General features: G+C 43.5%; 1 protein-coding gene across 1 annotated transcript in view; it reads left to right on the top strand.

Annotated features, from left to right (window-relative positions):
- drd3 (dopamine receptor D3) overlaps positions 1-14,395 on the top strand; it is a 156,759-nt gene that overhangs the window by 61,826 nt on the left and 80,538 nt on the right. The gene's annotated exons all lie outside the window — the stretch shown is intronic.

The following is a 14,395-nucleotide window of genomic DNA, read 5'->3' as shown; positions in this document are numbered from 1 at the left end:
CCTCCTCATCATTTGCTGCGCATATATAGGCGTACACTGGAATATGTCTGCTGTGTTCTGTGTTTCTTATGCAATGTGCTTCTGAGTTACGTTGATATGGTATTGCGTAATGCTGATAAAGCACGATCGCATCGTCATCAGATCGTCGTGTCTGGCTTTAGTGACTGAGGTACTTGCACTCACATGAGTGCCCCTCCATTTGGTCATGTTTTCACTTTGCTAAGTTGTCAGAAGTGAACTTTAGCAAGAAGAAACTAGTTTTGTTCTCTTTTAGAAAAACTTTCAGACCTGACTGAATGAAGTCAAAGCTACATTTTTTTTTCATCCTCACTCCTAATAAGTTCATTTGAGTTACTTGAACTTTTTTCCCTCTGACGGCATTCATATGTTTATCACGGGCACACTTGTTGCCTCGCTTTCTTTCATGCTGGTAATTAGTTGCAAGTTGCAAATCGCCTTTCTGTTGACCTTTAAGTGCATCATGATCGTGCACATAGAGCACAGACATCTGCAGAAAAGCTCTTAACATCTCTTTCTTAAAGCTGACGTGGCACTGAAAGACATTGTCTGTGCTGCTGGAGCCGGATAGAACTGCCATTGTGAGGCGCTTCCCCGGGTATATAAGAATGCTGTGTCAGTCAGCTCAAGAAATGTGTAAATGGGTTGGCAGAAGATGTCAAAAGACCTCTGGGGCATAATCTGCTTTAAAAGGACAAAAAAATGCATTCATTTTTGTGTTCTGTAAGTGTTCAGGTAAAATCGCTCACTCACTACTCGTCTTCAACCGCTTACTCCAATTAAGCGTCACGGGGGGCTGGAGCCTATCCCAGGAGACATAGTGCATGAGGCGGGGTACACCCTGGACAGGACATCAGTCTGTCGCAGGGCCACATACTGTATAGACAGACAAACACATTCACACCTGCACACACACACACACACACACACACACACACACCACCCAACCACACAACACACCACACACACACACACACCTACAGACAATTTAAAGTTTCCAATTGCATGTCTTTGGATGTGGGAGGAAGCCGGAGTACCTGGAGGTAACCCACGCAAACACGTGGAGAACATGCAAACTCCATACAGAAAGGCCACAGATGGGAATTGATCCCATGACCTTCTGGCTGTGAGGCAACAGTGCTAACCACTTAAGCCACCGTGCTGCCCTTCACGCGAAAGCAGAGCAGATCTGGACTGCATTTCTACAGTGCTGTTCCATCTGATGTAGACGCTCGAACCACTTTACAGTCATGCCTCCCGTTCATGTCAGCTGCCATGCAAGGCACTCGAGGACACCTGAGTGGTTTTACTGTGACAGGGAGTCGAGCAGAGCTGGGGGCTGCACAGAAAGCCTGCACCCTCTCGCCCTTTCTGGAACCGGTTTGGGACCTCTTAATGATCTGTTGGCACTGATGTAAATACATCTGTTGTGTGGGCCGCCTGAAGAGGAGGTACTGCTGGCCCACCACCAGAGGACGCCCTGCCTGAAGTGCGGGCTTCAGGCACGAGAGGGCGCTGCCACCTCCCACGAGCGGCCAGGTTGACAGCTGTCACTCATCGGCTATGACAGCTGTCACCAATCATCTGCGCCTCACCCCAAATAAAAGCAGGACGACACCTCCACCACGTCGCCGAGATATCGTTCTTCCAAGGAGGTAACTCTCTCAGCCTGAGAATTCCTAACGTTGTTTTCATTAGATACATTGTTGCAGCTGTCTTCCCGAAGGACCGGTGTATGCTGCGACTGCTTCGCTCTGCATTTCACCAGATAAGTAATTAGACAGGAGCTGCACGAGCGTGTGATTAGAGGTGGAGGTGGAATAAAAACCATCCTTGTTACGGGGTGTACACACACCACACCTGACTGTTTTTGCTCTTCGCCAGCAGTACCAGATCCGACACGCGGAGACAGTGGCCACCTGGGGGACTCGGGACCTGGCGGCTCCAGTATCCTCCTGGTTCGGTGGCGGAGGAAATCATGTGGTTCCAGTTCTTCTCCAGACGGACGTCTCCTATCGTCGAGCCTGCCCACACGACACCTTTATTAATTGACTTTGTATTCATTCTATAACCTGCTGTGTGTAGTTGTGGCATTCACAACAGTAAAGTATTCAAATTTAACATCTCCTATTGCCCGTTCATTTGCGCCCCCTGTTGTGGGTCCGTGTCACTACACTTTCACAACAACATCATCTGTTTGATGCACTTTGCTAAAGCCCAGAGGTTCTCAGTGATCGAGTATCGGCTCAGCAACACTGCTGTCTCATGTTTTCTAAAAATGCTGAATTAAAGAAGAGCTCCGGGGTCGTCCTAGCCACTTTGATAGGATATTATATATCAGTGCTGGTACGAGGTCTATTAGAAAAGTATCCGACCTTATTATTTTTTTCAAAAACCATATGGATTTGAATCACGTGTGATTACATCAGACATGCTTGAACCCTCGTGGGCATGCAAGAGTTTTTTCACGCCTGTCGGTTACGTCATTCGCCTGTGGGCAGTCTTTGAGTGAGGAGTGGCCTACCCTCTCGTCGATTTTTTCATTGTTTAGGAATGGCTCAGAGACTGCTGCTTTGTTTGATCAAAATTTTTTCAAAACTGTAAGGCACAACTGAGTGGACACCATTCGATAAATTCAGCTGGTTTTCGGTAAAAATTTTAACGGCTGATGAGAGATTTTGGTCTGGTAGTGTCGCCGTAAGGACGGCCCATGGTGCCTGACGGTGATCTGAGCTTCGAGGCGGCAGCGTCTCGCCGTTTCAAGTTGAAAACTTCCACATTTCAGGCTCTGTTGACCCAGTAAGTCGTCAGAGAACAGAGAACTTTCAGAAGAAGTCAGCATGAGGAATTTATTCGGACATTCCATTGTTAACGGACATTTTGTAATGAAAGAATGTGCGGGCAGAGTCGCATGTCGGGTCGGATCCGACCGCGGGGGGGTCGCGACAGGAAAAACACCTCCGTTGGAAACCTTAACGGGCAAGTTGGAACATGCCCAAGCTGTTAAACAATTTCTCAGTTACTCACTTGTTGAAAGCCATCAAAAGCCGCCTGAATTTTACAAATGGTTTTCAACACTGAGGTGTTTTTCCTGTCGCGGCGCACACAGATTCGCCGAGTCATCACGGAAACGACTCGGCGAATTTGCGCGCACGTCTTTCATTAAAAAATGTCCTTAAACAGTGGAATGTCCACATAAAGTCCTCATGCCGGCCTCTTGGGTGAATTAAGCCTTAAATTAGGATGTTTTCAGGTCGAAACAGGCCGACGACGGCGCCTGGAAGTGCTGCACGACGTCCCGCTCCGTGGGAAGTCCTTACAGCGACAGAAACACCCCATAATCTCTCATCAGCCATTAAACCTTTCACCGAAAACCAGCTTAATTTCTCGAATAGTGTCCACTCGGATATTCCTCACAGGTCCAGAAAAAATTTTGATAAAGCAACGCGCGCCGTCTCGAGCAGCGTGTGAAACAAAGGAATTCACAGGGAAATGACGTCACCGACGCGTGAAAAAACTCACGCATGCACACGAGGGTTCAAGCATGATTGGTGGAATCGCACGTCATTCAAATCCATATATTTAAAAAAAAAATAAAGGGTCAGTTTATTATCTAATAGACCTCGTATTTGTTGTTTAGTATTTGAAGGATGAAGTCCTGCCTGACTAATTAGTGGCAGTGTACAGATTGGACACAAAGATGAATGTAAAGTAGTGACACAGAGCTGAATACCTCTTTCTTCATCTTCAGAGTAAAGCGCATGATGTGAATAAACGAACCATCAATAAACCATGTAGGTTGCATTAAATTTTTAGGATTTTTTCTCATCAGTGAATCCATTTATCCAGACAAGAAGGTAACAGGAGGATAAGCATAGAGTAAACAAGAGAGTATTTTTAGTTATTTTTCTCTCTGTTTGGCTGCAGGTTTCACTCAGACAAGAACAAGTGTAATTAGTTAGATGAGGATAAAGAATAGTGGCACTTAGCTGGCTCTAAACAACGTTATATCACGTCCATTATGGGTCGGGTGCAACGTGGGCTAATTGCTGACTCTGAGTATTGCTGATCCTTGTTTCCCTCTGAGCTCATTACCCACTTCTGGTGAATACTGTGCTGATGAACTCTTAAATCAGTGCTTGTCATATGTATTGCTTAATTCAATTCTCGCACCCAAAATGCCCAGATTCCTGCCTTTTTGACAGCCGTTGTATTATTATATCAGCATGGCAATTTAAAAAAAAAAATTATAGATCATGTGGGCTTTGGCTCTTGTCCACTGCCGAGAGAGCAGAACACCAGACCCTATTCACCTTTTTCAGCCCCACCCACTTTACTTTAACAGAGGCATTTCCGTTTTGTCTTAGGACTTACAGTGAGCAGTGTTTTCAGTATAGAACAACGGAAGATATTACACGGGTAGAAACAAAAACCTTTTTGAAAAGCTCAAAGGGATCGACTCTGGCTCACCCACGGGTCATAACAGAGTGGGAAGATGATATGAAAAAGTGGTCCTCAATTATTTTTAACTACTTTGTGTTGTCACTTGGTGTGGACGGTTTGGCTATGTGGAACTACGTGCATCGCACCGCACAGCGCCGCTGAAGCTTGTATAAAAGCACAATCAAGTTAAAATACTACTCAATAAGTAGTACCACCGTAATGCCAGGATTACATAACGTTAATATATGTATGGTGTTATTTTATGCAGTGCTTGGTTGTATCAAACGCCAGAAAATGAGTAAACTAGATACGAGGTCTGTCAATAAAGTATAGGTCCTTTTTATTTTTTTCAAAAACTGTATGGATTTCATTCATATGTTTTTACGTCAGACATGCTTGAACCCTCGTGCGCATGCGTAAGTTTTTCCACGCCTGTCGGTGACGTCATTCGCCTGTGAGCACTCCTTGTGGGAGGAGTCATCCAGCCCCTCGTCGGAATTCCTTTGTCTGAGAAGTTGCTGAGAGACTGGCGCTTTATTTGATCAAAATTTTTTCTAAACCTGTGAGACACATCGAAGTGGACACGGTTCGAAAAATTAAGCTGGTTTTCGGTGAAAATTTTAACGGCTGATGAGAGATTTTGAGGTGATACTGTCGCTTTAAGGACTTCCCACGGTGCGAGACGTCATGCAGCACTCCCAGGCGCCGTCGTCAGCCTGTTTCAAGCTGAAAACCTCCACATTTCAGGCTCTATTGATCCAGAACATCGTGAGAGAACAGAGAAGTTTCAGAAGAAGTCGGTTTCAGCATTTTATCCGGATATTCCACTGTTAAAGGAGATTTTTTTAATGAAAGACGTGCGGGCGGATTGCAGCATCGGCTCGCAGCTGCCGCGATGCTTCGCCACAGGAAAAACACCTCCGTTGGAAGTCTTAAGGACAAGTTGGAACATGTCCAGCTGTTAAACAATTTCTCATATACTCACTCCACTGAAAGCCATCAAAAGCCGCCTGGATTTTACAACTGGTTATCAACACGGAGGTGTTTTTCCTGTGCCGCCGCACCGCGCCGTGGAGTGAGTATATGAGAAATTGTTTAACAGGCAGGACATGTTCCAACTTGTCCTTAAGGCTTTCAACAGAGGTGTTTTTCCTGGCGGAGCGTCGCGGCGGCTGCGTCCCGACGCGCGGACCCGTCCGCACGTCTTTCATTAAAAAAATCTTTAACAGTGGAATATCCGGATAAAATGCTGAAACCGACTTCTTCTGAAACTTCTCTGTTCTCTCACGACGTCCTGGATCAATAGAGCCTGAAATGTGGAGATTTTCAGCTTGAAACAGGCTGACGACGGCGCCTGGGAGTGCTGCACGACGTCTCGCTCCGTGGGAAGTCCTTAAAGCGACAGTATCACCTCAAAATCTCTCATCAGCCGTTAAAATTTTCACCGAAAACCAGCTTAATTTTTCAAACCGTGTCCACTTCGATGTGTCTCACAGGTTTGAAAAATTTTGATCAAACAAAGCGCCAATCTCTCAGCAACTTCTCAGACAAAGGAATTCCGACGAGGGCTGGACGACTCTCCCACAAGGAGTGCTCACAGGCGAATGACGTCACCGACAGGCGTGGAAAAACTCACGCATGTGCACGAGGGTTCAAGCATGTCTGACGTAAAAACATATGAATGAAATCCATATAGTTTTTGAAAAAATAAAAAGGACCTATACTTTATTGACAGCCCTCGTAGTAGCTAACGCTACAAACACAGCTTACCCGTTTATCTCACTAGCGTCCACCGTGGCTTCTTCAACGGAGTGTTGTAATCCAACCATTTCTCTGGCTAAAGATCCAATGGTGTGGGTTTTTTCTCCATAAAATAAAAAGAACAGACATTTGTTGCCTCCACTGTTGCCAACATGGTGATGCCCAGCTATGGACTTCATATCAGCTGTTCCGAGTCTCACCTATGGGTGAGACTCCAAGTTCTACTAGTTCAGCATGATGAAACAGTAAACATCTGATAGTCATCCTCACATTTGTGTTGCTTGCTTCTTTCATTTGTCTGTCATGGGCGGCACCAGGGGGGTGCTAGGGGGCGCTAGAGGTCCCCCTGGATTTGTCATAATACTCCTTTAGCACCCCCAGGAAATAATTCTTCATTTATTATTTTAGTTTAATTTCATCCCATGTTTTAAGGTCTTCTCTACACTGAAATTGAACTGCTGCTATACAATCTTTTTCTTTGTCATTTTCAAAAAGTGTTCCATTTCAGCAATATCTCCGTTCTCACAGATCCAGTGAAACAGCGTGAAAATCCTGTAGTACACACGCCAGGCTTGTATATTGTGCTGTAACGTTTCTATGAAAAATGGACATGCAGCTAATTAATTAGGAATGAAAGCTAAAACTTTAAAAGCCACCTCACAGATTAAATAAAGTCTTTTAATCTGACTTGTTGCCAGAGTTCATCATCACAGATGAAAACTGTTCTGCACATGACACCCTTGTTTTGGAAGATGACATCTGGAAATGTGTTTAATTCATTATGATGGAAGTTACTTGTTACAGATTTTTTAAAGGTTTTTTTTTTAAGTGTTTTTAAAGAAGCCCCTCAGTGATTGTCTGTTCTGGGTGAGTTTCTCAGCTGGAGGATGGTGGTGCTTTGTCCCACCACCAACAAGAAGAAAAAATAATAATATGCTAAATTAGACTGTTAAATTACACTGTTAACAACATGTTACAGAGGCAGGGCATCATACTTTCAGTTTTCCACAGTAAGACACTTTTGGCATTTTCAGATTCATGTGATGAGATAAATATTCCACTCATAAAAGAAAATAAACATTCATCAACAGAACTGAGTGTTTTACACAAATGAGTGAAACATGATGTTCAATGACGTCACATTCAACAATGTCATGAATAATAATACATTTAATTTATAATGCACCTTTCATTAATAAAATCTCAAAGTGCTACAGGAAAAAATAACACCACAGATAAATAAGAGAATAAAAACAGAAAATCTTAAGATAAAACAGTCACCAATATGTGGGGACATTGCCATGGATGTATTGGTGTGTAATGAAAGCAATCTTAAAATGGATTCTGTAGTTGATGGGGAACATAGTAACATACATAAAATACTAATGCTAAAACTGGGAAAACAGGTAGGTCTTAAGTCTTGATTTAAAAGTCTCCACAGTGTCCAAATGCCTGATATGCACTGGGAGATCGTTCCACAGGGCAGGGGCACAATAAGAAAAAGCCCTGTGTCTGGCAGAATTTTTATTCACCCTAGAAACAAAGAGGAGTGCCATACCCTGTGAACGCAGGACCCAAGCCGGTACATGGTGGTTGGGTTTGTGTGTGATTTTTGTCATTCTGTATTAGTGCAGCAGATAACTGAAACAATCCATCACTTGGTGATACAAGCATCAGATTTGGCATGAATGTTCTTCATAAATTAAAGTTATCAAAATTATAAGGTTTTGAATAATCAGGTCCCATTTTATCTTAGGGACCTCATAGTACCATATCACCCCGATAGAGCGCTTCGCTCTCAGACTGCAGGCTTACTTGTAGTTCCTAGGGTTTGTAAGAGTAGAATGGCAGGCAGAGCCTTCAGGTTTCAGGCTCCTCTCCTGTGGAACCAGCTCCCAATTCAGATTAGGGAGACAGACACCCTCTCTACTTTTAAGATTAAGCTTAAAACTTTCCTTTTTGCTAAAGCTTATAGTTAGGGCTGGATCAGGTGACCCTGAACCATCCCTTAGTTATGCTGCTATAGACTTAGACTGCTGGGGGGTTCCCATGATGCACTGAGTGTTTCTTTTTATTCACCTCTTTTTGCGCTGTATGCACCACTCTGCATTTAATCATTAGTGATTGATCTCTGCTCTCTTCCACAGCATGTCTTTTTCCTGATTCTCTCCCCTCAGCCCCAACCAGTCCCAGCAGAAGACTGCCCCTCCCTGAGCCTGGTTCTGCTGGACGTTTCTTCCTGTTAAAAGGGAGTTTTTCCTTCCCACTGTTGCCAAGTGCTTGCTCATAGGGGGTCGTTTTGACCGTTGGGGTTTTTCTGTAATTATTGTATGGCTTTTGCCTTACAATATAAAGCACCTTGGGGCAACTGTTTGTTGTGATGTGGCGCTATATAAATAAAATTGATTTGATTTGATTTGATAAATCATTGTTTGAGAAAAAAGTGCGGGCCACTTGAAAATCCAATATGGTGGCCATGTAGGGGTCAATGAAGAATTACACAGGGGTCCAAATTTAACAATGCTCCAATCATATTGAAAGCTATACCACATTATGTGTCTGATCGCAAAGATTCAAAAAAGGTACATTTTGGACAATCTGTGACTGAATGTTATGGAGTTATGGGGTAAAAACAGCAAGAATGGTGACAAAGGTCAATTTCATTTTGTACAGGAGTCAAAAGTTAAACTTGCTCGAATTTTGGTAAAAGGTGATGCAAATTATTGGTTGGGCTAATAGGATAATAGGCTAATAGTTTTGACTCTGTTGAATGCTTGGTTTGCAAAGTACATGTCAAACAATGTCGACGTACATTGGATTCTATAGCATGTGACATGTTACCCTGTAATGTGACAACTGAGCATGACACATGGTGCATAGTTATAGGGGATTCTATTCTAGGTTACAGACACCGGCTGATGTTAAATGTATTTCTGGGGCCAGAGCTTCTGACACTGCATCCCATCTTAGGGTGCTGATGCTACAGACAGGAAGACAGACTAAGGAACATGACATGAGATATAGTCACATAGTTATTCACGTCGGCACCAATGATGTCAGGATGAAGCACTCAGAGGACACAAAATGAACATAGAGAGGACTTGTGACCTTGCCAGAAAGATGTGTCGGCATCGATTAATAGTCTCTGGTCCCCTCCCCTCCCGGGGTACTGATGAGATGTTTAGCAGGCTGACATAGTTAAATAGGTGGGTGGCGCAATTTTGTAGACAGCAAGGCTTGAGCTTTATTATTAGCTGGCCTTCATTCTGGGGCTGCCGTGGCTTGCTGATGCCAGACGGCCTCCACCCTACTGGAGAAGGCGCTGGCAACTTGTCTGCGAACATAGATAGAGCTCTACAGGGAGGGTAACATTAGGAATTTACAGCAGGCCACAGAGGAGGTGATTAGAGACCCTGCAAGACTTACGACAAATGTGGATGTGGAATCCATTAGCTGAGCAGGGAAATTAGTGCAGAAATGCCACTATGGTGACAGTGCAGTTTATCTGCCAGGGAGGGAAATTCAACAAGTTGAGACTGTGGCCTGCTTCCGTAGACATGTCCATAAAAATCATAGAGGGATATACTTTGCAAACTTAATACCCATTACTACATTGGATGATGTTGAAATTGAGGATGGCCCAATGGTTGTTCCAGAAATATTAAAGATTTTGTGTCTGCTACCTACAACGTGCGTGGAATGTCTCAAACCTAAACCTAGTTATAAGCATCTTATATATGCTACTCTGGAACCACCCCACAGTTCAACTGTCAACCCCACTGAGGTCCTTAGTCTGGGTCTCATTAACATAAGATTACTATCCTCTAATTATTGATCATCACTTAGATATGATTGTGTTATGTGAAACCTGGCTTAAACCTACAGCTGTCCTCCCCTTAAATGAGGCCTGCCCACCAGCATATCCATTTAGTCACGTCCCTCATGATGTGAAGCAAGGCGGAGGTGTTGCTCTTATTTATAAATCTAGGTTTCGCTTATTAGCTGTTGGGGGTCACAAATATAAGTTGTTTGAGCATCTGATTCTCCACTCTGCTCAGGATATTATGCATTGCCAAAGTCAGAAGAATAAAAATCAGCTGTATTACTTTGTCACTGTATATAGGCCTCCTGGCCCATACTCTGAATTCTTAGATGAATTTGGTGCGTTCATCTCTAACTTGTCAACTAGTGCAGATAACATTCTGATCATTGGTGACTTCATATAAATAAGCCTTCTGATCCTCTCTGCAAATCATTTATGGAAATTATGGCTGCATTAGGATTTCGGCAATGCACTCGACGCATATTAGTGGAAATACCCTGGATTTGGTTATTGCACGTGGTATTGCTGTCATGAGTATTGACATCATGCCTCTTACATCAGTGGTCTCTGATCACTCACTTATTAAGTTGACAGTTTTGCTGCCGTGTTTAGTGGAACAACAACCTTATATAACACTACGGCAATGCATCAACTCCTCAACTAAGACTGAACCCAAAGCTAGACTGCCTGATGTCTTAGCTTCACATTTGGCAAGTACCGTCTTGTGGATAGTTTAAACTCAGTGCTCAAAACTGCACTCGACATGATTGCACCACCTGTGTTAAAACCGCGCTACCCCAAAACACAGTCACCTTGGTTCAGTGATTAACTGCATGACCTCAAGCATAAGGCTAGAGGTTTAGAACAGAAATGGCGTAGTTCAAAATTAGAAGTATTCCACCTTGCGTGGTGTGATGCTATCTTAGACTATAAGCATGCATTACTGGCTACAAAGCGGACCCATTACTCTGATTTGATCAACAAAAACAAGCATAACTCAAAGTTCTTGTTCGACACGGTGGCAACACTTATTCATGGACAACCACCTGTAGTTCACTCTCCTTTTACAGCACAAGATTTCCTGGATTATTCTGAGAAGAAAATAGAAGACATTAGGTTAAACATATGCATGCCTCAACCCAGCCACTACACCCTCCTATTGATGTGGGCACCGTTACTGAGGTATTACCTAAATTTACAGAATTTGACAGTATCTCTCTAGGCATGCTGACAAAAGTCACAACATCAACAAAAAGCACAACCTGTTTTTTTGATCCTATACCAACAAAACTGTTTCAGGACCTGTGGCCCACCCTTGGGCCGACTGTGTTTAAAATGATTAATATATCTTTAACTTCTAGATTTGTTCCTAAATGTTTCATATCTGCAGTGAATTAAACCATTACTTAAGAAAACTAATCTTGACCCTTGTGTATTGAAAAACTATCAGCCAATATCAAATCTATCATTTTGCTCTAAAATTCTGGGAAAAAAGTGGTGTGGTCCATAGCAGCTGATGCACTATCTTACTGAGAATAATCTCTTTGAGCCACTGCAGTCTGCTTTTAGAAATATCATTCTACAGAGACGGCTCTCACTAAAGTGGTGAATGATCTTCTGTTTGTAATGGATTCGGACACCACTATGGTTCTGGTGCTGTTAGATCTCAGTGCTGCATTGATACCGTCGATCATCATATTCTACTTGATAGGCTGGAAAATCACTTTGGGATTACTGGGAGTGCCCTTGCATGGTTGATGCCATACTTGACCAGTCGGTCTCACTGTATTTTGTACAGTAACACTACCTCTAACCTTAGTGACATGAAATTTGGGGTTCTACAGGGGTCCGTTTTAGGCCCCCAGATTTTCTCCCTTTATATAGCACCCCTCCTGTCTTAGGCTCCCTGATTAGGCCCCGGAGAAGACCCAGGACACGCTGGAGGGACTACGTCTTGCAGCTGGCTTGGGAACGCCTCGGGGTTCCCCCCGGAGGAGCTGGGGAGGTGTGTGTGGATCGGGACATCTGGGCGGCTTTGCTTGAGCTGCTGCCCCCGTGACCTGACCTCAGATGAAGCAGAAGAAATGGATGGATGGGTGGATATAGCACCCCTTGGGCACATATTGCCACATTTTGGGATTACCTTTCCCTGCTATCCTGATGATACTCAGTTATACATGCCGATAACTGCTGGTAATCTCATTCACATAAAATCCTAAGAAGATTGCCTTGCATCAGTGAGAAGTTGGATGTCTGGAAACTTCCTATTTTTAAACTCTGATAAGACTGAAATGATGGTTCTTGGTCCAGTGAGACATCGACATCAATTTGTCCAGTTAACGCTTAGCCTAGGCTCGTGTGTCATACATCACACTGACAAAGTGAGGAACCTTGGGGTAATTTTTGATCCTACATTGTCCTTTGACCTCCACATTAGAAATATTATGAGGACTGCTTTCTTCCACCTGCGAAATATAGCGAAGATTCGTCCCATCCTGTCAGTGGCTGATGCTGAGACCCTGATCCATGCATTTACTTCTTTGAGATTAGACTACTGCAATGTTCTATTTCTGGTTTACCACAGTCTAGCATTAGGGCTCTCCCACTGGTTCAAAATGCTGCAGCCAGACCTTTGACACAAAGCAGAAAGTTTGACCACAATTACACCCCTTTTGGCATCCCTTCACTGACTTCCTGTCCCCAGTGAGATCAGATTTAGGTTCTGCTACTACGTAGTCTATAAAATTGTTCATGGACTGGCCACTCCCTACCCAGCTGACCTAATAAACCTTACGTATCGGCTCGGGCTTTGCGTTCTCAGGGTGCAGGACTACTTTGTGTCCCTAGGGTGAATAAGAAGTGTGCGGGTCATAGAGCTTCTCTTATCATGCCTCTGTTCTGTGGAATGATCTCCCCATGTCAATAAAACAGTCAGATTCTGTGGACACTTTCAAGTCCAGACTTAAGATGCACTTATTTTTCCCTTTCATATGGCTAGCATACTGGCATAGTATAGTTCGCACTTTTGACTCTTTTAATTCATTTTTTTTAGGAAATGGAGCATGCCATGGCCTCAACTTTACCAAAATTTTGGTCTTTTAGTGAAGCTTAGGGCTAGTGGCTGGCAATCACCGTAATATCCTGTTTTTCTTGTTGTTTAATGCTGGCAAATTATATTGTATTTCTTGACTTTCTGATGCCTGATTCTGTTTTTTCTCTCTGTTTAAGGTGCAGCTCCATCCAGAGATGGGTTTGGTGTTTTTGCTGAAAACCTATCCTGTGCACCAACAGCATTTCTTGTATATTCTTTTTGTGAATTGTTCTGTAATTTGTGTCTGTAACATGGCCCAAGCAGAGGGTCACCCCTTTGAGTCTGGTCTGCTTATATAAAGATTTCATGTGCAAAACCCTGTATCTCCACCAGACTACTTTTGTTATAAATAAGGATATTTACCTGATGGAAGTTCTACATCTCCATGAATCATTCTTTCTTGTTATGAAATGGTTATGGTGCACTGAACAAAATAGCGGAATCTCAAAAATCAAACTTTATTCAGAAATGTGTTAATTAGCAACCTTTAATATATTTGGCTGCAAACCTGGTATCTCCACCTTCAGTTTATTTGCAAAACTCAGTAAGTCCATCACTTTAATGTACGCTAATGGTATGTTTACACATAGGCAAGACCCATTACGAATGTCCTATTTGCGTCATTCTTGGCACATTACTGACATTCTTAATGTGACTTAACGCAACTGAATAATGTTCTTAATAGTGCGTGTTGGTGGGTGATATTCGTGATTTCCATGGAGCATGTTTTTGGCTGTCAAAAAATCTTACACCAATGTCATGCACCACCCTCATTTCGGCTCATGTTGTGGAGGTCGCAACTGAGCGTGTTGATCCGTCTTGATTTGTGATGATCCTTAATAGAGCATGACAGCGTTCTTCTCTGACATGCACACAATTAAACCCTGCTGCACTGCATTCAGTTTCATTCCTGCAGTATGCTGAAGAAGAACAGTGACGCCAAGTCGGCTAAAAGTTTCATTCCAGTGCTCCTCAGCGCGCTCCTGCAGCTGTTCCACCTGGTGCTGCGCCTAATGTTTGGGAAAACGAGCGAGACGAGAGCTGCGTGGAGCCACACCACACATCTGACTATCTACGTCTCCTCCTCCTCTATGTGCCTCCTCCTCATGGCACAGAGCCCAACTAAGCATGCAGTCACAAAGTTCTTCTGGTGTGGATTTAAAGGAGCAAATTGGAGCGATCTGAATTGTTCATCAGCTGATGGATGAATATGGGAGTGTGTGTGTGTGGAGACAATTCACCTCATTCACACTGTGACG

Source organism: Thalassophryne amazonica, chromosome 1, assembly GCF_902500255.1.
Source record: "Thalassophryne amazonica chromosome 1, fThaAma1.1, whole genome shotgun sequence".
Classification (NCBI taxonomy): Eukaryota; Metazoa; Chordata; class Actinopteri; order Batrachoidiformes; family Batrachoididae; genus Thalassophryne; species Thalassophryne amazonica.
The sequence above is the reverse complement of the archived record's forward strand: the minus strand, read 5'-3'. Positions and strand labels throughout refer to the sequence as shown.